The sequence below is a fragment of the Eublepharis macularius genome, chromosome 4 (genome assembly GCF_028583425.1).
Source record: "Eublepharis macularius isolate TG4126 chromosome 4, MPM_Emac_v1.0, whole genome shotgun sequence".
In the NCBI taxonomy this organism is placed as follows: Eukaryota; Metazoa; Chordata; class Lepidosauria; order Squamata; family Eublepharidae; genus Eublepharis; species Eublepharis macularius.
This window is the reverse complement of record NC_072793.1, coordinates 43,961,220-43,986,564: the sequence shown is the minus strand read 5'-3', so window position 1 is coordinate 43,986,564 and position 25,345 is coordinate 43,961,220. Positions and strand designations below refer to the sequence as shown.

At 42.9% G+C, this 25,345-nt stretch overlaps 1 protein-coding gene across 1 annotated transcript in view; it reads right to left on the bottom strand.

Annotated features, from left to right (window-relative positions):
- Nucleotides 1–23,179, bottom strand: part of LOC129329171 (bromodomain-containing protein 4-like) — a 118,288-nt gene extending 95,109 nt beyond the window's left edge. Inside the window, 1 exon segment of the mRNA XM_054978615.1 lies at nt 23,010–23,179. The gene's annotated coding sequence lies outside the window, so the exon portion shown is untranslated.
- Between the last annotated feature and the right edge of the window lie 2,166 nt (nt 23,180–25,345).

Here is a 25,345-nt window from a genome sequence, read left to right as displayed (position 1 = left end):
CTTCAGTTAGGAAGAAACAATTGCACGTTGTATCTGATCGGGCTTCCAGATGTTCTAGTCACTGTTTCAATTATAAAGAACTTCTCTGAAAGTTGATCAGGAACTGTAAGCTTGTAGGCATGCAGAGCTTAACCTGATCAGCAAGTTGTCCAGGTAAGTGTGTAGATGAATGCTTTTTCTCCCTTAGCTTTACACTGGGTTGATCAAATTCTTTGTGAAGGCCTTTGGTGCCGTGGAGAGGCCAAATGGAAGTACTCTGAATTGTAGATGAGCTGGTGCTCGGACAAGAATAGAATGTGGAGATATGCTTCATTAGCTCTAGAACAGTAAGGTAATTCTTTGGTGTAGGTTGGCCCTGAGATCCATGAACAACAGATGCCAGGGGCTGAACCTGAGACCTTCTGTATGAAAGGCAGGTCATCTGTCACTGAGCTATGGGCCCTCCATTAGTAGGGATTCTGTGATGGATCTCATCGTCTCCAATCTGAGATGCCTAAGTTTTATGAACTTGTTGAATATTTTAAGTCTAGTATCACCTTCCAATCTCCATTCTTTTTGGCACTGTGAAGAATACAGTGTACACTCCTTTTCCCCTTGTCCTGGGGGAGGGGAGGCATGAGAAAGGAGGGATGCACTTACCTGTAACAAGAGCGCTGTCTATTTGGACTGAAGAATTCAGAGTCTCTGTGAAGTCACAGCAAGTCACTATGAAATACACAGATATCTGAAAAAGTAAACTGAATTCACAAAAACACATAGCAAATAAACGTTAGTTCTTAGGGAGCCACTGGGCTTTTATTTTTCCTACAAGGATGCAATCTACTATTAGAGATGATCAATGGACTCAATTCATAGCACTTTGGCCCATACCTTTTATGCCCTAGGATAGGGTTACTTAAACATGTTTCATACTCCCTTCAAGGGGATGGCAGAGCGGTCATAATGACCTGTTCATCAGTAGCTTAAAGGAAAAATTGCAACAGAGAATTCTGGTTCTCACATAGACTAACAGTTTATAGCATTTGCTGTCTAGAGAGTGAAATAGAGCTGAGGTGCTATTTAACCTGTAGATCCTCAACAACAATAATTATGACCACTGGAACAAAGAATATATTTGCTAAGGGTTACAGCAGAGGCCCTGCCAGTAGCCAATTCAATGAAAGTTTGTTCATCAAGGGCTTCTTGCCCCTGGGCACCCTTTCTGAGTAGAAAGATGGTTGTGTTTATCTAAACCCCAGCTTTTGGCCCCAGTGGGGGCTCCAAGTTGTATACAGAATTTCATACCTTTCCATTCTAGCCACACAACAAACCCGCAAGGCTGGTCAGGCCTAGAGAATGCAATGGGCCCAAGGCCACAGGTAGGCTTCCCAGGAAGAATGACATGAGAATCTGGATCTCCCAGATCCCAGCCCAACACTCCAGCCACTACACCAAACTGTCTCTTGTTAAAAATGGTGTCATACAGGAAAGATTCCAGAGACAGGATGAACACAATTGCAGCAAGAACTCTCAGCATAGGCAATTGTAATGCTGTGGAGTCCGTTTCATGTTTTTTGTTGGTCTCAGGGTACTAAAAACTGGAGCAGTTCCACTCCAGCCCAGGGTTTACTCATGTCTACATGAGCTGGCTGAAGGCCTGCTAGGCCTTGTGCTCTTTTCTTTGTTTCTACAGAATAAAGTTACTCTGTGCCAGGGTGGATAAAAATCAATGATTTTTTTAAAAAATGAAAAAAATCAGATTTTTTAATTTAAATAGGATTTTTTTTATTTAAATCGGATTTTTTTAAATAAAATGCTTTTTGAGGAAAATATATTACCATCCAAAGGTTACTCCATCATGAAATAAAGATTAATTTTTAATTATGTAGAATAAGGCTGTATATGTTTAATTTTTTTGGTAAATAAATTCCATTAATCCATTCACAATGTCATGCTCTTCCAGAGGTTTTTGTAAGATTATTGGTCAGTTTCTCTGCCTACAAGATATTATCACAGATGCTTGGTTTTGCAGTTTTCAAAACTGAATTTGTGTCAGCTCAGCAGAGATCACATGCCTCTTCTTCACAGCAAAAATGTTATAACATGAACAGAGTTGAGAAAAAGACCTTAATCCTATTGTTCTACAAACCTATGAAGACAGAATCAACCCCTCCAGTGCTAAGTTTCAAGAAGTTCAGTGAATAGAAACAATATTTTTCTGATTGTTTGGAGTGGAATAGATCTGCATAAGAAGAAACTAAGTGTGAGGAGGGAGGGGCAAGCAGTACAAAATGAAAGTGAAACTTTTTGAGCACAATACTGCACAGGTCTTTGGATCTTTTGTGTGTATGACCTGAGTTTTATCACATTCTTTCCTTGGAGGAAAAAACCTATAATGGCAGCAGGCCATAAAAGAGACCCAGTTTGGGAATACTTTAATGAAGTTCCTTTACCTATCGGTAAGGCAGGCATCTACTTGCATATTAAAGTTATACCAGCAAGAACTAGTCTTTATGTAGAAAACTATGATTTAAATCAAGCCTTAATGACTAGTGATTTAAATCGTGATTTAAATCAGTTTGATTTAAATCACATCCACCCTGCTCTGTGCTGATTAAGAGACTGAGAATCCTGGGGAGAGCAGGCCCCATTCCCTGGAGGAAAAAAGGGGCATGTTTCAGTTTCTTTCATTTTCTCTGTTTCCTTTCTAGCTGCCTCAAGAGGGCTGGCTAGAATTCCCTTTGTAAGAAATTGCCTCTTCCACAGTTCCCTGTTTGAGGGTATGGGAGACCTGTACGAAGAACCAGAGGGAGGCCTGTCTCTTTCCTCAGACAAAAAATTGGCAGTCTCAGTTTATGTAATCAAGTTTAGGAAATCTGGGAATAGCATCACAGTGCCTGACCCAATTGCATTACTCACAAGTAGACCATCAGCAGCACTGGACCCTGGGGCCATTGCTATTTGGTGATCTCGCTGGGTCTGTGCCAATTGCTTTGGATGTGGGAAACCACTCTACAGCCACCTCCCGGTCTGTTGGCAAGGTTGCCAGCTTTGGCAAGGCCAGAAATGGGTGCCGTAGCTTTCTGAGGTGAGATAGGCTAGTGCTTTTTTATTATTATTAAAATAGTGTGTCTAATGACATTTAGGAATTTCTGGGGTACTACCACAGGTCCCAATCCCATCACATTACTCACGAGTAGCCCTCCTTCATTCTCCATGGGCTCTGGAGGCACAAATGATTGTTAGGAGTTAGCCGTGTTAGTCTGTAGTAGCAAAATAGAAAAGAGTCCAGTAGCACCTTTAAGGCTAACCCACAATGTCCATCTGCTCTGTAGATTGGACAAACCAGCCTTTGCGCAGAAGAATAAATGGACACAAATCTGACATTAAAAATGGCAATATCCAGAAACCAGTGGGAGAACACTTCAAACTATCAGGACATTTAACCAAGGACTTAAAGGTCACTGTAGTTCAACAGAAACCTTTCAAAAACAGAATCCAATGGGAAGCTGCTGAATTGGAATTCATATGTAAATCTGACTCAGTCAGGCTTGGATTGAATAGGGACTATGAATGGTTATCTCATTATCAGAAGTAACTGATTTCATTATCAGAAGCTACTGACTGCATGTACTCCCCCCTCCCCTCTCCACCTATATATCTGACCAGTTTCTTCTTACCCTACATGCATCTGACGAAAAGAACTGTGATTCTCGAAAGCTTATGCTACAGTAAAGTTGGTTAGTCTTAAAGGTGCTACTGGACTCTTTTCTACAAATGATTGTTGAATCTCAGACCGGCTTGGCTGCCCTGCACTGGGTCTTATGCCACTAGACTGGCTTAAGGATGAGGAGAAATCCACTCCATAGCTGCGACCCAGCTGGTTGGCAATGTTGTCCTCATTGGCAAGGCCAGAAATGGCTGCCCTTTTTCCTTTGCTCAGAGAGGAATAGTGCCTTTTGCACTTCTGGTCTCTTCACAATATGAGCGGCCACAGCTGCGGCTTCCTCGTGGTTTGCCCCACTGTCTCTTGAGGCTGTTGTTAGGAAGCGACGGTGAGGGGGGCTTCCAACTCTCCTTCAGAGAGCAATCTATTGTGTTCCCCGTGATTTCCATCCTATCATGATGGAAGAGCACGTTCTACTGGTCCACAGTTCTGTCTTGCCATGAAATGGCTGCCACGGCCAAAGGAAGGAAGGAAGGAGAAAGCTTCCCCTGCAAGCTTTCTAGCAGGCGCACAGGGAGAAAGAATAGCAAGGAGGTACAGTAGAAAGGAGCAAACAAGGCAAGAATCAGGTTCTGGGAAGTAGAAGGGAAGGGAAGGAAGAAAAACAGTTGAAAGGCAAGGCAGCGCTCAGATGAAGCTGCTCTCCCTGTCGAGGCAGGAATAAAACTGAAAGGGTGACTCCCACTAGGAAGACAGGAAGTAGAAAACTTGTTCCTGCCTCCCTGAATGGAGGGTAGGGATCACCCATCAAGATGTCCTCCGCCTCAGAGGGAGAAGGTAGCATCTTCTACCTCTCCATTATCTTCAGATATCAAGAATAAAAAAAAAAATCCTATCTGACCATGACCCCAATGCCTTCAAACACTGGGAATGCTCTAGATGTGCCAGGTACCATATACTATTAGCAAATGATAAAGTTATGCCCTTTGAAGCTGTGCTGGAAATTGAAAGCAATTTTTTTTTTAAAAAAAAGATAGTATTTACAGATTAAAAGCATTCTTGTCTCATAACCAAGGAGGGGAACTCTCTTGAGCAGACTAAAAAAATTGAACTGTCACTGAACTCTCTGCTGGATGTTTTCTGTGTGTGATATATAAAAGTAAAAAGAAACAGTAAAAAACAATCTTAGTACAAACAGCTATTGCAATTTTTTTCTTGCATTTCCACTTGTGCTAGAACTCTAGTACAAGTGAATATTTTGTGTTGGATCCAACCCAACTGCATATTTCGGGATAAAAACAAAATGTAAATAAATGTTTGAGCTTGGGTAAAAGATATACTGAGAAAAATATTAAGAATCTGAAAGGACAAAACCAAAGCTACACAACTTAAAAAGTTGAGTATCAAGCCCACCCACAAGTTCTGGACTCCTGCTGTACTATTTATCTTATTTCATTTTGCTGCTATAGAAAAATCTCTCTGTTCAAGAGAAAATACTACCTTAATCTGACCCTTTAGACTCTTCAATAAGAGTCCAATGTAGTTAAATGTCCAGCCATCTCCTTTACCAATTTTATCTGCTTCTAAAATACTTCTATTAAAGGATGCTTCGGGAAAAAATGGATGAATAATGTAAATAATACGGGATTAACAACTGTTGTACATCATGTTTCATTTGTGTTTATCTGTAAGAGGTCAGAAACAGTTGAAACTAAACTTTAAGAACAAAATAATTAGGTTGAGCATGCCATATTTGCCTTCATTCATGTTCAGAAACAACATGTTCCTACATCTTTTGTAATGAGAATATGGATTAGAGCACATTAAACCTTAGTGATACACATGTATTCTAGTGAACTTTGCGTGAACTTTAACAGGTTGTATAACTACACAGATGTTCTTTTTGTCTTTGACATCCAATTAAAAATAGTGGACAGTAGCAGATAAATGGCGCTCTAGCTCTTGGAATGGAACAATGATGATCTGCTCATAACTTTTCCAGTCATCTTTAATGATTTATATAGCTTACCTTGCAGCTGGACATGGCATCACTTTCTGGCTAGGAGAATGTCAGATGATTGAAAATCAGAGTAATCAGTTAAATCTTAAGCCAATCATAATTTGATATTGCTATCACATGTAAATGATCTTAGATTTCTTTGCAGATATCATATATCAACTTACAAAAGATGCTAACCCAGATAACAGATTATAGTCTTGCTGAAAGAAATCTCATGAAGATTAGGTGAGAAAACTGTACTTGCCTGGGTGCTTACTGAAAATTTATAGCATTTCATAGTAAACTTGAGTTTGAATCAATCTTAGATTTGAAAGATTTAATTAATCTTTGTTGATCATATTTGTTCCATTCTTTTTGTTTCTATTTTAATGGTCCTTTATATTTTGACATCTTACTATATTAAAAAAATTAGTTTATTTCAATAAAAAATAAACATAAGACTAATGAGAAGTCTCTGTGTGTCTTGGTTGGGAGAGTAAAGTGAGAAGAACCTATATAAATTATTTGTACTAAGTGACAGGCTCCAAAAGAGAGAGCTCTGTTTTTAGGTTTCAAAACTAAGGCCTTGAAGCTTCTCAGTTAGGATATAAATCTTGACACTGGACAGTTAGAAAGCCTAATGAGACAGGGATAAGCATTCCATTACAGTGTTTCCTACATACCTTGCATATTATTTATATCCAGAAACAGGGAATCTTCAAAGAACTGTTTTATATTTTCTGCCATTATAAATGATTCAAATTCAACTTGATGTCATCTGAAAAGATCTTTTCAGAAGTACTTTTTGTAGCAGTAATGTGCACTCCTCCCCCCTTTCCTCTTGGTGAAGAACATACTGGAATGAAAGAAAGCAGAAAGGGACCTCAAAGAGCCAGAATTATTTTGAGGCACAGAATAGTCTTGGCTAAAAACAAAAGTAAAATCAGCGCAGGCCTAGAGCTACGCGGCTCTTAAAGAAACAATGCAAAAGATCACTTTGCTTTAAAAGGCAGTTAGCAGGAAGGAGCACTTCCTGACCACGGACAATCTACACAGTACTTTGTAGAACACTGGCTCCACCTATCTTAGATTGGAATATTCAATTGCATTTAAGTGTAAGATTAACACACATTGTAAGAGCCCATGAACATCCTTAAGTCTTCTGTTTCTCAAACTGGGAGGTTAATCAGGGCAAGTAATAGATGAGAAACAAGCCATAATTAAAGAGACTGTTAGATAAATTACACAGCTGGAGCAGTTACAGGCAGTAAAACGAAAGTTAAAACTTGATACACTCAGAAGTTCACTCACCAAGGAAAGTTCTCTATGATATTTCAATATTGTTTATTGTATTAGCTGTAAGTGAGTTTGGAAAAGGATAAATTTTTATTGTCATCCACACAAATTAAGTGATCTGAAAGCTTGTTTTTAACAATCTAAAAATATTCTGATATATCAAGTCAAATACACAGTTGGTCCCAACCCTGCAAATAGCTTAATTTATTTATTTATAACATGGTTAAGCAACTGGGAGCGTGCCATAACATTAGGCACTGTTGTGAGCCCTCACCAACAAGTAGGTTAAGCAGAGTGGGGATTTGAACCTGGGTCTTCCAGATCTTACTCCAACACTCTAACCACGACACAAGTCAGGTCTACACTTCTCTACGAAGTCTGAATTTCTCCTAAAAATCTGAAAACAGCAATAAATGTATAAGGTTTAAAAATGATAGAAACAACTGAGACCAAGATGTTCTGGTGCATTTCTGCTAGGTGGTCACCATAGCTTTACCCCGTGTCCCTGAACCTCCATGCTCCAGCAGCCAATTCCATGTGTGCTGTATCCCACCCTACAAGCTCTGTGTTCCAAAGGGGAACCTCATTATGTTCTTTTCATCAGCAAAGATCAGTGTTTTTGATCACAGACACAAGAAGGTTCATCAAGCTGCATGAAGGATGGACAGTGCCTTACAGTTCAAGCACCATTGCCACCCCAAAAGGGAGTCACATACACCAACCAGTAGCAGTAGCCTCCAACACAGTGCAACTGCATAAACTCTCCCTAGCTGGCAACCCTATCTGACCCTCCCTTTCAGACTCTGAGTCTGGGAAGAAGTCACTACCTCCCAGCTAAGGCTAAAGTGTTGTCATAAACACAGCATATGCAAAATTTCAGTCAGATCCAGTGGGTCCCACACTTTCCTGGCTTCGCCCATGAAATATCAGGTGTCTCACGACAGTTGCCAAGATACTGTAGTTCTGTGGTGACTGCAACACTTTAGCCTCAGATAGAAAGCAGTGATTTCTGTGAGGCCAGGTGCCCTCCTCCTCCAGTCTCACGGGAATGAGTAGATATACTACGGTGCCACAGCAGCCAGGCATTTACATTTGTCAAGCCCTGTCTTACCTGTGAGCAGCCTCAAACAGATCAGTAGGGATACATACTGTATATATTTTCTAAGTATATAAATCCCACCTCCATACTTGAACCAAGAAACAAAGTGTGCTCAGATTCACTAAAGCATGTGCCAAAATGTAGTATTAGTCTTCAAGGTGTCACAAGACCACTTTGGCTGAAGCTAGGGATGTGCAGGGCCAGGAAGCTTCGGGTTTACCTGAAGCGGGGGGGGGGGGGGGAATCCAGAAATATCTTAATTCCGGCACAGCGGCAGAGGAGCCGGAGCCACTGCTGCCGCCGACAAGGTAACTGGGGCTGGGGATGATGTTTAAAGGGCCCTGCTGCTGCTTGCAAGCAGCGGCAGGGCCATTTAAACTCAGCCCCAAAGCATTCCGAATGCTTCGGAAAGCTCTGATTAGGGATTTCTGTCCCCTGTGCTTGTTTCCTTTTAAACGTATTTTTCACAGAATTGACTTTAGGTAATTCTCCTCCTGATATACATGCATTATAAACACCTCATTTGTAGAGTTTGACAGTGTTCAATGTAAATGTGTTCCATGCCAGAGAACAGAGAAACAAGCCAAAAACATGATAGCAAAACAAACTTCTTGTCAAAAACTTAATCAGAACAGCATCTTTATTCTATAATATTTTTCACTAGGAGTTTGCCATGCCGTGTCATTCCCTTGGAGTGTCTAATGCAAACAATACATGCTGTGATATGATCACTCTCTGTGTCTCCTTGCTGTCACCTCAGATCAGTGAATGGCAGGAGAAAATGCACGGTCATGATACATTGCTGGCACCAGCCATTACAAGGAAAAGGGAAACCTACAGTGGTGGACAGTGTTGCTTATTTTTATAGTATGTTTTCTTTTATCTTATATAGTAATGCACTCTTTGATTCCCTGAATGGCAAGAAGCTGTAGGAGCAACGCTGGCAAGTTTAGTTTTGTTTGTATGTATGAGAGAGCGCTAGGGAGTTATGCTGTTTTATAAAGTTGGACAAATAGTGGCTCCCTGGGGTGATTTCAGGTCAGAAAAATGCCATAGGTAAGAAGGCTTAAATCTCCATACGCCATGAGCCCAATCCAAGTTGGGACCATGCACACCTGGAAGGCAAAAAAGTGATAGTTATTCATTCAAGACCAAGCTATTCTTTTTAAAACCTTCTCAAAGGGGAGTCGGCAGTGGTGGCAGCTCTGGCCTTCCCCACCGCCCCATAGGCTCAGGCAGCGGTGTGGCGGCGCAGCAGCAGAGGAGCCGAACCGGCTGGCTCCAGGCCGTTGCAGCCTTGTGCTGCCGCGGCGGCCCACTGCCCAGCTGTCAAAGACCCTCCACGCCAGGTAAGTAGCTGGGGGGGAGGGGTTGCCCCGGGGGGGAGGTTGGGGGGGAGCTTTCCCCCCTCACTTCAGCATGCTGGCCCCGATTTGGATAATTTACTCGAATCAGAAACCTGAAGCGCACACCCCTAGCTGCAGCAGATAAGGCTTTTGCTTTGGAAAAAACACTGAGTAGTACTACATCAGCCAAACGTGTATATGCATTCTGTATCTAAGTTTTCCTTCTAGTGGGTTGGGAGGATTCACAAGCTGGCCCTGGAAGAGAACAGGAAGGAATTCCTGCATGCCAAAAGGTCTTCCAAGCATCCAGGGAAATAATAGTTTGAAGATCCCCTCTCAAACTCAGAGCTCTCTAGCCCTCAGCCAGATGAGCTGAACACTACAGTGAAAAGAAACAAGTATCTTGCTGCTTGCTTCCCTTCAAGTTGAGGACTACATGAAGAGAAGAGACTGGGGTCAGGGGATACACGCTAAACAAAGCATGTTCTTCAAGCCCAATCCATCTCCTGCATAGAGACTGTGGGCGGGGGATGCAGGGAATAGAATTTGCCTGCCCCTCCCCCCAAGGCTTTGGGAAAAATTGTGAAAGCACTAAAACACTTCACATGAAATATTCTTTTAGAATGAGTAAATGGACATTCATACTCAGAATGCACAGCATGAAAAGTCTGGATTTTTTCAATTTTTCCAATGGAAAAATTGGGGAATGTTGGGAACACTGACAAAATCTCATATACTGTAGACATACACAATATTTTCAAGGTGTTTTTTTTTAATGTAAATAATTTTTGCCATGATCTATACGCTACAGTGTTTAATGATAAATTATTACTAAAGTTCAGATTTCAATATTATAAAAGTGTGGTACAATATCCAAATATGGCAGTCTCACCAATTGTGATTGAGTTTCTGTCTAAATGAACCTTCATTTACTACAGAATTTGTTTTCTACCTTTTATTTTTTCCTAGCTTTCAGATGGCAAAAAATTAAAGATAGATGTGCTAAGGTAGCATAGAATGCAGCTGTTTGCAACTTTTTTCAAGTATTGGGTATACTTGCAATTTTTCTTATTAAAATTTAGATATTTATACCTGTAAATTCCATAAATATGCCAAATAGTACCATTGTATAAGTTAAGTTATAAATGATGTGTTTTATTGTTCAATGAATAGAAGTAGTTTAGGTGTGACAGAAAAGTACTGCATGCATTTCAAATTTCCCTCCCCCACCCCCTGAAACCTGTGTTTTTAACATGGCTTCAAAATTTTTGGAAATTTTATATCCAAAATTTTTTACAGACCCTTTCAGCATCCTGTCCATGATCCAGTGAAGGAAGTCTATGCTATCAGATGCAGCAAGAGACAACCAGGAAGGCCCCTGGTCAATGAATGAAAAGAAGTGATAAAGACCCTGAATGCTCTCTATCCCACCCATGTTTGCCAGTGTCATATGCCTTTATAAACAAGGAAGTGGGAGGTTTCTCAACTTTTTTGCTACCCTGAAAATATACCCTCCTGGGAATACATCATTTCTTGGTGTATAGGAAATGGGAATGTTTTTTCTACTCTTTTCTCAGATATGCCATACTATGCAACATGTGCAAACAGCTGACTTGAAGTTTAGAATACTGAAGATTACCATTTCTTTTGAACAGCAATATGCAGAAAGAAAAGTGATGTAAGGAAAGCCTGCATAAAGTAACATTGAGATAGGAGCAGCTAGATAATTGGAAATCTAAAACCGAAACTTTTTACCACCACCACAGGTTTCATGAAATACAAACAGCTGAAGACTGAACTAAAAACTAATTAAAGGGGGAAAGGATTAACAAAACAGATTCTTCACAAGAAAAGAAGAGAGAAGAAAACTCCTTCCCCCAGCTTGCTGACTTCTTCTCCCTGATGGAAGGAGAAATGGTATGGCACATTTTTCCGTCCCAGTTTTACCAATTTTGTATGTGACCCATCTGAGTTTCTCTTTTGAAGATGACAGAACATAAATAAAACTCAGGTAAGTCACAATACAAAAATCCCAATGGAGGCAGAAACCATAGGATAGTAAGAAGAGAGCAAAAAGAGGAGAATAATCCTGGTCTTTATTGTTGCTATTAATTCTCATGTCTGCAAGCAAATCTGCCTGGTTCAACTAAAGAAAGCCAGTTTGGTGTAGTGGTTAAGAGTGTGGGACTCTAATCTGGAGAACCAGGTTTGATTCCCCACTCCTCCATTTTAAGCCAGCTGGGTGACCTTGGGTCAGTCACAGCTTCTAGCTCTTTCAGCCTCACCCACCTCACAGGTTGTTTTGTTGTGGGGATAATAATGACATACTTTGTAAAGGGCTCTGAGTGGGTATTAAGTCTTCCTGAAGGGCAGTATATAAATAAAATGTTTTTGTTGTTGTTGCTGTTTTTACATCATGTAACTAGTGCAGGACAGATCTTGCTGCAAACTTGAGAAGAAGAACATACTGTTATCTGAGGAATGACTGACCATCCAAGAGAAAGTCCCCCCAAAAGTTCCTCTGCCAGGAACTGCTTAAGTGAAGAAACATGGCAAGGCACCCTGAGCAGCAACTCTTCAGAGCTTTTGTGATAAGAACTACTACCCCCCAATTCCCTGCCTTACCTCAAACTTATCTGAATGCAGTTTGCATTCCTTTTAACTTAGTAGTATAGTTGCTTGGTAACCAGCTCATCCTGCCTTCAAACTAAGAAAAAAAGCGAAGAGTGCCAAGCTAAGCCTAAAACAAACCTGAAAACAAAATGAACCTATATTGTAATATTTCGCGTTTAAATAATTTGGATTTTGTCGAAGGCTTTCACGGCCGGAGAACGATGGTTGTTGGGGGTTTTCCGGGCTGTCTTGCCGTGGTCTTGGCATTGTAGTTCCTGACGTTTCGCCAGCAGCTGTGGCTGGCATCTTCAGAGGTGTAGCACCAAAAGACAGAGATCTCTCAGTGTCACAGTGTGGAAAAGATGTAGGTCATTTGTATCTACTCAGGAGGGGTGGGGTTGAGCTGAGTCATTCTGTAAGAGTTTCCCAGGGCGTGGAATGCTAATGGCGGGAGGCTTCACTGTATCCTGAGGCGGTTCTTTTGCATATGGATTGGTGCTTGATGTGCTAATCTTCTCTGCAGGGCTATTGTCGGGTGTGGAGTGTTTTGTTGGCCTGGTGTTTTTCAGAACTGGAGCCCATGCTCTGTTCATTCTTAAGGTTTCTTCTTTCCTGTTGAAGTTTTGCTTATGCTTGTGAATTTCAATGGCTTCCCTGTGCAGTCTGACAAAGTAGTTGGAAGTGTTGTCCAGTATTTTGGTGTCCTGGAATAAGATACTGTGCCCTGTTTGAGTTAGGCTATGTTCAGCCACTGCTGATTTTTCAGGCTGTCCAAGTCTGCAGTGTCTTTCATGTTCTTTTATTCTTGTCTGGATGCTACGCTTTGTGGTCCCAATGTAAACTTGTCCACAGCTGCAGGGTATACGGTATACTCCTGCAGAGGTGAGGGGATCTCTGCTGTCTTTTGCTGATCGTAGCATCTGTTGTATTTTTCGGGTGGGTCTGAATACTGCTTGAAGGTTATGCTTTTTCATAAGCTTTCCCATCTGATCAGTAATTCCTTTGATATATGGCAAAAACACTTTTCCTGTGGGAGACTGTTTTTCTTTGGTTGTTTGATTCATCCTGGGTTTGATTGCTCTTCGGATTTCATTTCTGGAGTAGCCATTTGCCTGAAGTGCGTGGTTTAGATGATTAATTTCCTCATTGAGAAAGCGCGGCTCACATATCCGTCTTGCACGATCCACTAATGTTTTCATTATGCCTCTTTTCTGTCGGGGGTGGTGATTGGAGTTTTTGTGTAAGTACCGATCAGTGTGAGTTGGTTTCCTGTAGACCTTGTGACCTAACTGAAAGTTTGCTTTGCGGATGACCAAGGTATCCAGGAATGAGAGTTTTCCCTCACTTTCTTTCTCCATTGTGAATTGTATGTTCAGGTGGATGTTGTTGAGATGATTCAAAAACTCCATCAATTCTTCCTCCCCATGGCTCCAAATGATGAATGTATCATCCACAAACCGGAACCATACACTGGGTTTGTGGGGTGCTGATTCTAGAGCTGTTTTTTCAAAATGTTCCATGTAGAAGTTTGCTATAACTGGGCTGAGTGGGCTCCCCATGGCCACCCCATCCATCTGTTCATAGAATTCGTTGTCCCATTGGAAGTAACTGGTTGTCAGACAATGATGGAATAAGGCTGTTACATCCTCTGGGAAAATCTGATTAATCAGTGCAATAGTGTCTTTTACTGGAACCTTGGTAAACAGGGATACAACATCAAAACTGACAAGTATGTCTTGTGGATTGAGTTTCAGAGAACTGATTTTGTTGATGTAATCTGCTGAATCTTTGATGTAAGACGAGGTTTTCCCGATGTGGTCCTGCAGGAGATCTGCCAGATGTCTAGCTAATTCATATGTCGGTGAACCAATGGCACTCACAATGGGTCGGAGTGGGACTGAATCTTTATGTATTTTGGGGAGTCCATATAGTCTAGGTGGCTGTGCTTCTGTCTTGCATAGTTTGCTGTGCGTGTCGGGATGTAGTGAGGAATTCTTGATCAGCGCATTTGTTAGCCTGGTGATTTTGCAAGTGGGATCTCGTTTTAGTTTTTTGTAGGTGGAGGGGTCCAGGAGTTCCTTAATCTTCTTTTTGTATTCCTCCGTTTTCATATGCATATGCAAAAGAACCGCCTCAGGATACAGTGAAGCCTCCCGCCATTAGCATTCCACGCCCTGGGAAACTCTTACAGAATGACTCAGCTCAACCCCACCCCTCCTGAGTAGATACAAATGACCTACATCTTTTCCACACTGTGACACTGAGAGATCTCTGTCTTTTGGTGCTACACCTCTGAAGATGCCAGCCACAGCTGCTGGCGAAACGTCAGGAACTACAATGCCAAGACCACGGCAAGACAGCCCGGAAAACCCCCAACAACCATCGTTCTCCGGCCGTGAAAGCCTTCGACAATACATCGAACACCTCTACGGGGAGGAAACATTCCAACAGACCCGAAGATTGGAAACACTTCGGAACAAGAAAGCACATCTACTCTGTTCTTTGACCTTTCTTCTACGCTGCAGGGACACAAGAACCATTCCATCCTTTCTCACAACTAAAAGAATCTTCAAAACCACACAGGCGAACCGCATTTATGACCGTCTAGAACAGGCCCTCTTACGTGAGAGAATCCACACTACCCGCAGAGAACTTGCTGCCACAGACAAGGAGCTATTTTGCTTGCATATCAACACCAGCCATAAAATGAGAAGTCAGGATTGGGACAAGGTCGATAATCTCACCTATAGGAAGATGGAACAAGTGTTTACCAACCACACATCCAGACAGAAGCAGAAGTTTAACAAACTACAGGAAAAAAGACAGACAAGCCCAATGCTCGACAATGCACGCATTGTCATCAATCTGACAGACCGTCAACTCTCACCAGAAGAAACCTCCATCTTGGCAAAGGGAGGAAACTTTGCAGTCACCCCCACCAGAATTCCTGTGGAAGACATCATTGCAAATGTAGAAGCTGCCATCCGTCATCTACCTGAAGAGGAAGCTGAGGAAATAAGAGGAGAGACAGCCAGGATTCTACGAAAGGCAAAGCTTCCCACCAGCAATATAACACGCAAGGAGAGAAGTGCCATCAAGACCCTCAATGCAGATCCAGACATCATCATTCTACCAGCTGATAAAGGCAATGCTACAGTGATAATGAAAACGGAGGAATACAAAAAGAAGATTAAGGAACTCCTGGACCCCTCCACCTACAAAAAACTAAAACGAGATCCCACTTGCAAAATCACCAGGCTAACAAATGCGCTGATCAAGAATTCCTCACTACATCCCGACACGCACAGCAAACTATGCAAGACAGAAGCACAGCCACCTAGACTATATGGACTCCCCAAAATACATAAAGATTCAGTCCCACTCCGACCCATTGTGAGTGCCATTGGTTCACCGACATATGAATTAGCTAGACATCTGGCAGATCTCCTGCAGGACCACATCGGGAAAACCTCGTCTTACATCAAAGATTCAGCAGATTTCATCAACAAAATCAGTTCTCTGAAACTCAATCCACAAGACATACTTGTCAGTTTTGATGTTGTATCCCTGTTTACCAAGGTTCCAGTAAAAGACACTATTGCACTGATTAATCAGATTTTCCCAGAGGATGTAACAGCCTTATTCCATCATTGTCTGACAACCAGTTACTTCCAATGGGACAACGAATTCTATGAACAGATGGATGGGGTGGCCATGGGGAGCCCACTCAGCCCAGTTATAGCAAACTTCTACATGGAACATTTTGAAAAAACAGCTCTAGAATCAGCACCCCACAAACCCAGTGTATGGTTCCGGTTTGTGGATGATACATTCATCATTTGGAGCCATGGGGAGGAAGAATTGATGGAGTTTTTGAATCATCTCAACAACATCCACCTGAACATACAATTCACAATGGAGAAAGAAAGTGAGGGAAAACTCTCATTCCTGGATACCTTGGTCATCCGCAAAGCAAACTTTCAGTTAGGTCACAAGGTCTACAGGAAACCAACTCACACTGATCGGTACTTACACAAAAACTCCAATCACCACCCCCGACAGAAAAGAGGCATAATGAAAACATTAGTGGATCGTGCAAGACGGATATGTGAGCCGCGCTTTCTCAATGAGGAAATTAATCATCTAAACCACGCACTTCAGGCAAATGGCTACTCCAGAAATGAAATCCGAAGAGCAATCAAACCCAGGATGAATCAAACAACCAAAGAAAAACAGTCTCCCACAGGAAAAGTGTTTTTGCCATATATCAAAGGAATTACTGATCAGATGGGAAAGCTTATGAAAAAGCATAACCTTCAAGCAGTATTCAGACCCACCCGAAAAATACAACAGATGCTACGATCAGCAAAAGACAGCAGAGATCCCCTCACCTCTGCAGGAGTATACCGTATACCCTGCAGCTGTGGACAAGTTTACATTGGGACCACAAAGCGTAGCATCCAGACAAGAATAAAAGAACATGAAAGACACTGCAGACTTGGACAGCCTGAAAAATCAGCAGTGGCTGAACATAGCCTAACTCAAACAGGGCACAGTATCTTATTCCAGGACACCAAAATACTGGACAACACTTCCAACTACTTTGTCAGACTGCACAGGGAAGCCATTGAAATTCACAAGCATAAGCAAAACTTCAACAGGAAAGAAGAAACCTTAAGAATGAACAGAGCATGGGCTCCAGTTCTGAAAAACACCAGGCCAACAAAACACTCCACACCCGACAATAGCCCTGCAGAGAAGATTAGCACATCAAGCACCAATCCATATGCAAAAGAACCGCCTCAGGATACAGTGAAGCCTCCCGCCATTAGCATTCCACGCCCTGGGAAACTCTTACAGAATGACTCAGCTCAACCCCACCCCTCCTGAGTAGATACAAATGACATCTTTTCCACACTGTGACACTGAGAGATCTCTGTCTTTTGGTGCTACACCTCTGAAGATGCCAGCCACAGCTGCTGGCGAAACGTCAGGAACTACAATGCCAAGACCACGGCAAGACAGCCCGGAAAACCCCCAACAACCAAATTTGGATTTTATTGCTGCGTTTTAATGTGGGGTTTTAAATATTTGCTACTGTGGGTTTAAATGCAGGCCTCTGAGGAAAAAAGGAGAGCTGCTGGATAGGTTAATGGAATCTGTTCAGACTGGACAGTAGCTGTACTTTCAGGGCGGGGGAGGGGTGTGTGAACAGCAGTTTTAGTCCAAAGATCAAAAATGTTTATTGCGATACATAAATAGCACAATAACAACCTAAATGAATCTATAAAGTACATAAAAGAATAGCGTCAGTATCAAAGAGCTATCAAAGAGAGCTTAAAATGAACATAAAAGAGATTGGCTATAAACATTTTTGGTTTCATGCTGTGATGAATCGACTCAGGTGGATTTACTGGAATAAATATAAAAATATAAATATAAAAACAATATAAAATTTAAAAATTAAAAAAAAAATAAAAGTCAAACTCAGAGAAACAAGTAAAAAATGGAGGACTCTAGTATTATGTGTCCAATGCCTTCTGTAATTGATCCTTGAAGCAGTTTTAGTCAGAGACCTGACAGAAGAGGCTTTCAGTCAGTCAGTGGGCATCTCAGAGAAAGGATTCTGGCTAAATCAGGCAAACTGCATGGAAAGGCCTGGATGCATCTACATCTGTGTGGATGAGAGTTTATTCAGTTAGTGAAGACCTGTGTGGAAAGTTAGTTTGTGTGACTGAGTCTGAGAATATACCTTTAAGAGATAATTATGTGTGAAACTACCAAGAATAAGAACTAGTCTGAAACTAATACACTTATCAAAACTTTGCAACCATCACACTTATAAATAAATCCTACTTTTGTTTAAGAAAACCTCACATCCACCCTCATGCACTGACTGTTCAATCAAACTACTGTCTATAACAAGCCTTCCTATATTACTAGTTAAACCAAGAAGGTCTAAGGCAAAAGCCTTTGGTGGCAGTAAAAACCTTTTAAGGGAGTTGGGGAAACAGCAATATAAAGGTCACAAACACAAAAAGGAGTGTTCTTGAGGTAAAAGCCTAGGGAAAGTAGAGAACACCTGAAGCTCTGGGTCAGTGGAAATAAAAAGTGTTGGCTTTGACCAGAGCCCTCCTGAACTATAAGTTTAAGGTAATGTAAAGAGGTGATGAATTGAAGGTCCAACACAAACGGTTTAAAAATAAACGGCAAATCATTACATATATACTTGGACAATCACTAACGTACATTCTCTCTGGACACACTTCCTGTAGGAACTGGAAAGCAAGGAGTCTTTAATGGTTTGGGGGAAACAAAAATATCTTATCCTCACCATTTCATTATATGCCTGTAACATAGTCCTATTATTTTACTTAACTGACATGTCAAGAAGAGAGATTACAACAAAATAAACGAAAAAAGAAACAGCACCATAAACCCCAAGGAAGGATGTAAATGAGGTAGCTGACAGAAAAGGGGGCAAGTAACAGAACAGTGGGGCAAAGAAAATTGAAAAGTAAGTTGAAACTGGTATTTGATGGCCTATCCAGCTACCAACTCGTTTCCACACCCAATTCAACATTTATCCAGCAATGCATACATTTTCATTTATGTTCCATGTCTCTCAAGTGTCAGTCATGCTTCAGAAAAACAAACTGAGATCAGTGTAAAAAAACCAAAAGACAAGCAGACAAACAACTACTGTGATTTATAGCTACTATATATTGTAATCAATAAAGTTCCATATAGTCCTTGTATAAATGTCAGAAAATTACAAAAATAAATATGATCCTATATCACTGGATAGATGTACTTAACTTATTTCTCACCATACTGATGAAGACATTTCTTGACTTATCTGTAAGTCTGGCCTGGAAAAATCCCAGGTCCCTTGTCTAGTCCCTACCCCCCAATGCCTTAGAAGTTGAAATAATACTAATAAGAGTAAGAATGCTCCATTGATGTAGGAAGAGGGAGAAAATGGAGAGAACACTGTAAAAATATGCCTAGAATACCTCTGTATCACTAAGAGACACAGACTATTAATTTATTTAAATAAAAATAAAATTAACACCCTACAATTCTCCCCAATGGAGGTCCAAAGTATCTTACACTGTTTTCCTCACAAAAGCCGTTAGGTAGGTTAAGCTGAGAGTATGTGACTGGCTCAAGCTTTCCATGACAGAGTAGGGATTTGAACTAGGGTCTTCCAGTTCCTAGATGGATATTCTAACTACTATGAAATACTGGTTTCCTGTTAGGAAAATCCACCTAGAGACAAAACTCTGAATAAAAGCAATACCTTCAGCGAGCACGGAATCTGATAAATGGAATGAGACCAAGATCTAAATAATTTAACATCAAGTTTTTGCAAACATTTGCATAGTTGTTATTGGTAGGAAATAAAGACAGATTTTACTTAGAATTATAAAACATTTCTGTAGGCCTATGGTTTTTAAAATTCCTAAAGATCTGGCTGCACATGCTTCTGTAGTAAAAAGCACAACTGGTAAGGAAAGATCTCCTGCCATCTTTACACTGAACAGAGTACAGCATTAGAAGCTATATGCATGTGAAAAAATGAACCTATTTTTCCCCTTAATCAACAAAAAACTGCAAGATGTTCTAGGAACTGTTAATCAGTGACCTTACAGATTTAATGGCAACATCTCTACAATAAAGAAAACCATACCACCATGAACTATGTAACTTCCTGCCTCTTGCAGGAGACTAGCATGCCAAATAGAAACCTCATGAATATCAGTGGTCAATGTTAGGTAGTCAAAATAAAATAAAGAGTGAAGAGTAGCTGTACAAGGCGAAATTACAGATCTGAAAAACACTGCATATTTGATGGCAAGACTTACTAGTTTTATCAGTTTGATTTCACACAAAAATTTTCCTACATTAGGAGTGTGGTAAAACACTGTCATAAAGTCACAAGAGTACTTTGCTACATGTAGGAGTTTAGATACCACAACTTGCAGCAATTCTAAACAAATGTATACAATGTAAATCATTCTGTTTTCATGAACAGCACACTTTCCCCTCTATAGTTATATAGGGAAATGTCACTCAGTGAGCAGACTTTAGTTGAACTACAATGAAGGCTAAAACAATACCACAATTTGTACAAATCTGAAGTAAACATGGAAAATTACATGTTAAGATACCAGGCTTGTGTCCATAAAATGGTGTTTTTCAAACTGTGGGTCAAGACCCAAAAGCAAGTGTCAGCTTTCTTCTAGACAGGTCATAAGGCCAGGAGGAAGGAGAAAGAATATAGTGAGCAAAAGTAGGTGGCTCTGGGAGGCCATATGGCAAATCTGGGTTTGCCTCTACACATAATAAACAAAACTGCTCAATAATAGCATATGTAAAAGTACTAAAAACAAAAATATGAGATCTTTGTATTTTATACTAGAGAGGGCAGAAGTAGCACAGAGTTTGCACTTGGATCCCAAAATAATGTTTGTAAGTGGACCCCACTTCTGAAAGTTTAAGAATCACTGCTTTAAGATGTTCCTCATTAGTACTCACACGTATCATGAAAGTCTAGATAACTGTTTCAAACGTCTATTAAAGAAAGACATTGGTCTATCCAGACATTAAATATGGAATAGCATTGTTCATGGAAGCAGGACCCCCCCCTTCTTCCATTATGTGATCTAGGGAGCAAGAATTTTTTCACAGCAAGTGGTACCACTACAATCAATTCCACTCTAATGCTGCACAAGGCTTGGCACTTGCCACTAGCACCAGTGACTCACCAATTTGATTTCCCCGTTAACATTAATACATCCCTTCTAATACAACAAACCCTGCCAGGGACAGGGGCTGAAAGGAAAAGCTAGAAAGTATTGCACACCAGCTGGGAAGCCCTATACAGAAACAGATGCTTTTTTCAAGAACACATCTGAACTCAACTTCCTTCAAAGTGGAATTTGTGGCAGCTGCTGACTGGAGGGCATCCACAGAGTTCCAGGGCACAAGCTGCTCTTATCCAGCTCCAACTAGCAGCAGAGTATCAGATACCTCCTCAAAACAAAATCCCCTACTTATTATAAATCAGGAAAGCATATGACTTGTTATAAAAATTGCACAACATGGATGCAAGACTAACAGATTAAAACCATTAGCCTTCATAACTGGTTGCACTTTATATCCAGACTAGTTTTTAATAGACTGTACAGTATTTTCAAGTTTCATTTTCTTAACACTTAAGCAACTGCATAAATTGCATGTTTTAACATCTGCCCCAGGCAACATGATAAAAGTGAAACACGGACAGTTTCACTAGTTTTGTTGTAACACAGCAAACACTATATTTATGCATACTATAAACATAGCATCACTTCATATTATGTCTATTAAATCTTGATTTATACAGCTACTAGCATTGTCTATTGACTTGTTAAATTAGGTGATTACAATTTACTTCCAGGAATGCCATCACCAAACACACTCCATATTCCCCTGTGCTACAGCTCACATAAATCATCTTCAGTGAAACCATTTCAAGATTTTTTCTAGTTCTAGGAAGCAGTGGAAGAAAGTATCAGTACTCAGGTAAGCAAGAATATCAGCTTCTGTTTAACATCACACATCCTGGAAATGCTGCCCTTAAACACTTATTCAGGCACACTGTTTTTAGTTGAACCCACTTCTAAAGACACTTGAACTATAATCCCTATTCATATTTAGGTCTCCTTCACGCATAGGAACGTCTTCAGGCCTCCTAAGTGATTTGAAAACTGCAGGCTAAGGATGGGAAAGCCAGTGGTTGAGAGAGCTGTAGAAAACATATTTGGCATTTAAGGGGGACAAATGGCAAGATATTATGGTACGAGACATCTTTAGAGTTCAAGATGTTCAGCCTAAGGGGACAACTCCAGGCAATACTCAGGATTTGGCCAACAGCAAACGGGTCGCTGCTTTTTATGCACCCACTGACTTCGGCCTTGGCAGGCAGGCCTAACACAAGGATCCGGGGGAGGTCGTTTAGCTCGCTCCCGTCAGCCTTTCGTGTCGGGCTACAAACGCAAGAACCGGTGGAAGCCTGCAAGGGCCAGAGCCGAAGCGAAGACGCCACCGGGCCAGGCCTCCACTCGCGGGCTTCACCAAGAGCCAAGGCGCACACAGACCTGCTCCTGGAACACCAGGTGGAGGCGGCGCTAAGGCACGACTAGCGGTCGGGCTAGGCCTACGGGGCTCGCCGGCGGGGCAGGGCACGGCGCGGAGAGGCGGAGCCGCCCTGCGTGTCACTTCGGGGCGTCAGTCTATCGGCCACTCGCCCCCCGACTGACGCCCGCCCTCCACACCGGAGCCGCGGCTGCTCCCACCGCCGCTTCCCCCTCCTGCTCGATAACAAAATGGCGGCGGCAGGAAGTACGATCGGCGGCCGCCCCGCCCAGGCTCGCTCACTGCGCAACCCGCGCACACCGGACCCGGACCCCTTTACGCAGAGCCCGAGAGCGCCTTCCAAGTGCCCGCGTTCCCCTCACGATTCCGGTCCCGAGGCGCGAGAAAGGCACGGCGGAGTGGGCGCCCACGGCCTCGACCGCTCTTAGCGGTGCGTGCGGAGGGCACAGGCACGCTTACGACAATCACGTACCCTACAGGGATCGGCGAAGACTCTCGTACGCAAACTCCGCAGCCACCATAAGCCTTGCACACCGCCTACCGCAATCCGCGTAGCTGTGCAAAAGAACGAGCCACATCCTACGCAATAAACCGGCGTAGAACTTAACCGCGAAATGTGCGTAACGCTAAAAGGAGAAAGATAAACCCGTTCACCAGGCGCGGGAGAACAAGAGATTCCCTTCAATAGACAACGCAAATTTAGAAGGTTGGCGTAAGACCTTTGCGCAATAGGCCTCCGCGCAAAATGCGTAATCCGCCTGACGCAACGGTCATATTACGCAATGCGGGTTACGCCGGCAGGACCGCGTAACTGAATAAGGAGAATACCAACCCCCGCAGCCTCTCCCGGCCCGGCCCTGCTCTTACCTGACGCCAAACGATGAGCCGGAGCAGGCCGTGGTATCGCCAGCCTCCTACCAGGCCAAATCCTACAAAGCCCCACGAGAAGAGAAAGCACCGCACTCCGCAGGGAGGGGTGGGGACCACACCAAACCGACCAGGGTAGACAGAGCGACGGGCAGCGGGACCAGCAACGGCGGCGCTGCACTGACCTCACCGCGCAACGCGTTACGTCATCACGTAACAAACCCCGCCTCGCGTAAAACATGGCTGGGAAAGCAAGGTTCTCACACCTCGCAGCCACGCCCCCTTAAGTAAGAAACTGGAGCGGATTGTTTTTCGGGGTCGCGAATGAGAGAGCGCGCTGCGGGGAGTGAGCCGAGCTCGGGCAGCTTCAGGAGCGGAAGGCCGGGATTTCTGCTTCCTTCGGTGCTGCTTGTTTGCTCTTGAGGGCACGCAGGCGCTCCTGCAATCATACACCAAAGATACTTTCAGGTGGGTAGTCGTGCTGGTGTGCAGCAGCACCTTAAAGACGAATTACATTTCCAGGGTATAAGCTTTCAAGAGTTAGAGCTCCGTTCTTCAGAGACACATAGAAGTGGAGATCCTTTACATCCTGCCTCCCGTCCCACCTCCGGACTGGGATATAAAGGCTCAGGGATCTCAATTTCTCCCTGTATCTGAAGAAGGGAGCCTGGACTCCCGAAAGCTCATACACTGAGCTGCTACCACGAGTTTCAAAATCTGCTGTATAAACCAAAGACATTATCCCGCCTTTTAAAAAGTCTCCAAAAATGTGACAAAGCAAACACACACTGAGAGCCCGTTTAGTGTAGCGGTTAAGAGCAGGGACTCTAATCTGGAGAACCGGATTTGATTCCTCACTCCTCCACTTAAAGCCAGCTGGGTGACCTTGGGTCAGTCATCCTGAACGGAGGTGTATAAATAGAATATTATTATTAAAGTGCAGTCCTAAGGATGATCCCCCAACATGTTTCTGAGTTAGGGTTGCCAGCCTCCAGGTAGTGACTGGAGAGCTCGCGGAATTACAACTGGTCTCCAGGCCACAGAGATCAGTTCACCTGGAGAAAATGGCTACTTTGGGGGGTGGACTCCATGGAATTATGCCATGCCAAGGTCCTTTCCCCTCCCCAAACCCCACTTTCTCCAGGTTCCCCCCCCCCCAAGATCTCCAGGAATTTCCCAACTTGGGAGATGGCAACCCTAACCCACTCAGGGTTGCCCTGAGGCTCTACTCACAAAGCCTGTACAATTTCTGAGGGAATTTCTTATTTGAACAACCAATTGATTTATCTAACGAAGCCGGCCGCGGCTCCCAAAAGTTTAAGGTGAGCTCAGTGTTGAGGTGCCCCCGACTCCTGTGCTTGTCAGAACCCTGAGTACTCGAATTCTTGCCGTGGTTGGAATTCAAATCCCACACCCCACCCCTGACGATGAAGCGTACGGGTGCGTTTCGGCTGCAACCCCAATCCATAGTTAATGCCTGCTGAGCGCCAAGCGCGCCGCCGATGCGCAGCTAATCAGAGCTAATCGCTGCGTAGGGCCGGGTGCCTCGCCGTACTTCGCTTTCCACAGCAGCTGCCGCCTCCAAGCAGACCTGCGACACCCGGGTCTAGCCCTTGCAAAAGGTACGCGTGATGCTGCCGCTTCAGTACCGGCCGGCCGCCAACGGGTAAAGGCGGGCAAGGGCAGAGAGGCGGGAGGCACTTTCTCCGCCTCTCCCTGCCAGGGAAGCGAGAGTGCCGCTGTCAGCTCCCCGGGGCTTCTTGCCTTCTACGCTCGGCAGTCGGCCTGCCTTCATTTTTCATGGGAAGGAAGGCCGGGAGAAGGAGTCTTCTCTCCGTGGACCTACAGAATGACCCCTACAGAAAGCCTCCATGCCCTCAGGCGCCTCGGCTCATTCGACTCCCGTGAGGCCATGAAAACTTCCTTCCGCTGGCTTTCTCTTTTAAGGGGGTGGGGGCGCCGGGAAACAAAACGAAATACAGGTCCTAGCTGTAGTAGCGGGAAGCTACAACTCTGCTTCTGAGCCCAGCCCTCTCCAGAGGTAAACACGCTGCTCCCTGTTCTTCTAATCCCGTTTTTATTCACAGATACTGCACCTGGGCTACTTTCCAGAAGACTGCGGTGTGATGTTTCTGCAAATATTTGGTGTTTGTAATGTTCACAATTACAACATAACTTGATTAAGGTCACTTTTTTAATGTGGCAAAGGAGGGAAGTATCATGCCAACAATACCTGAGCAACCTAATGCTGTTGGCACTACCCACGAAGCCTGTACAATTTCTGAGAGAATTTCTTATTTGAGCAACCAGTTGATTTATCTTTCATAGCTCTTCCT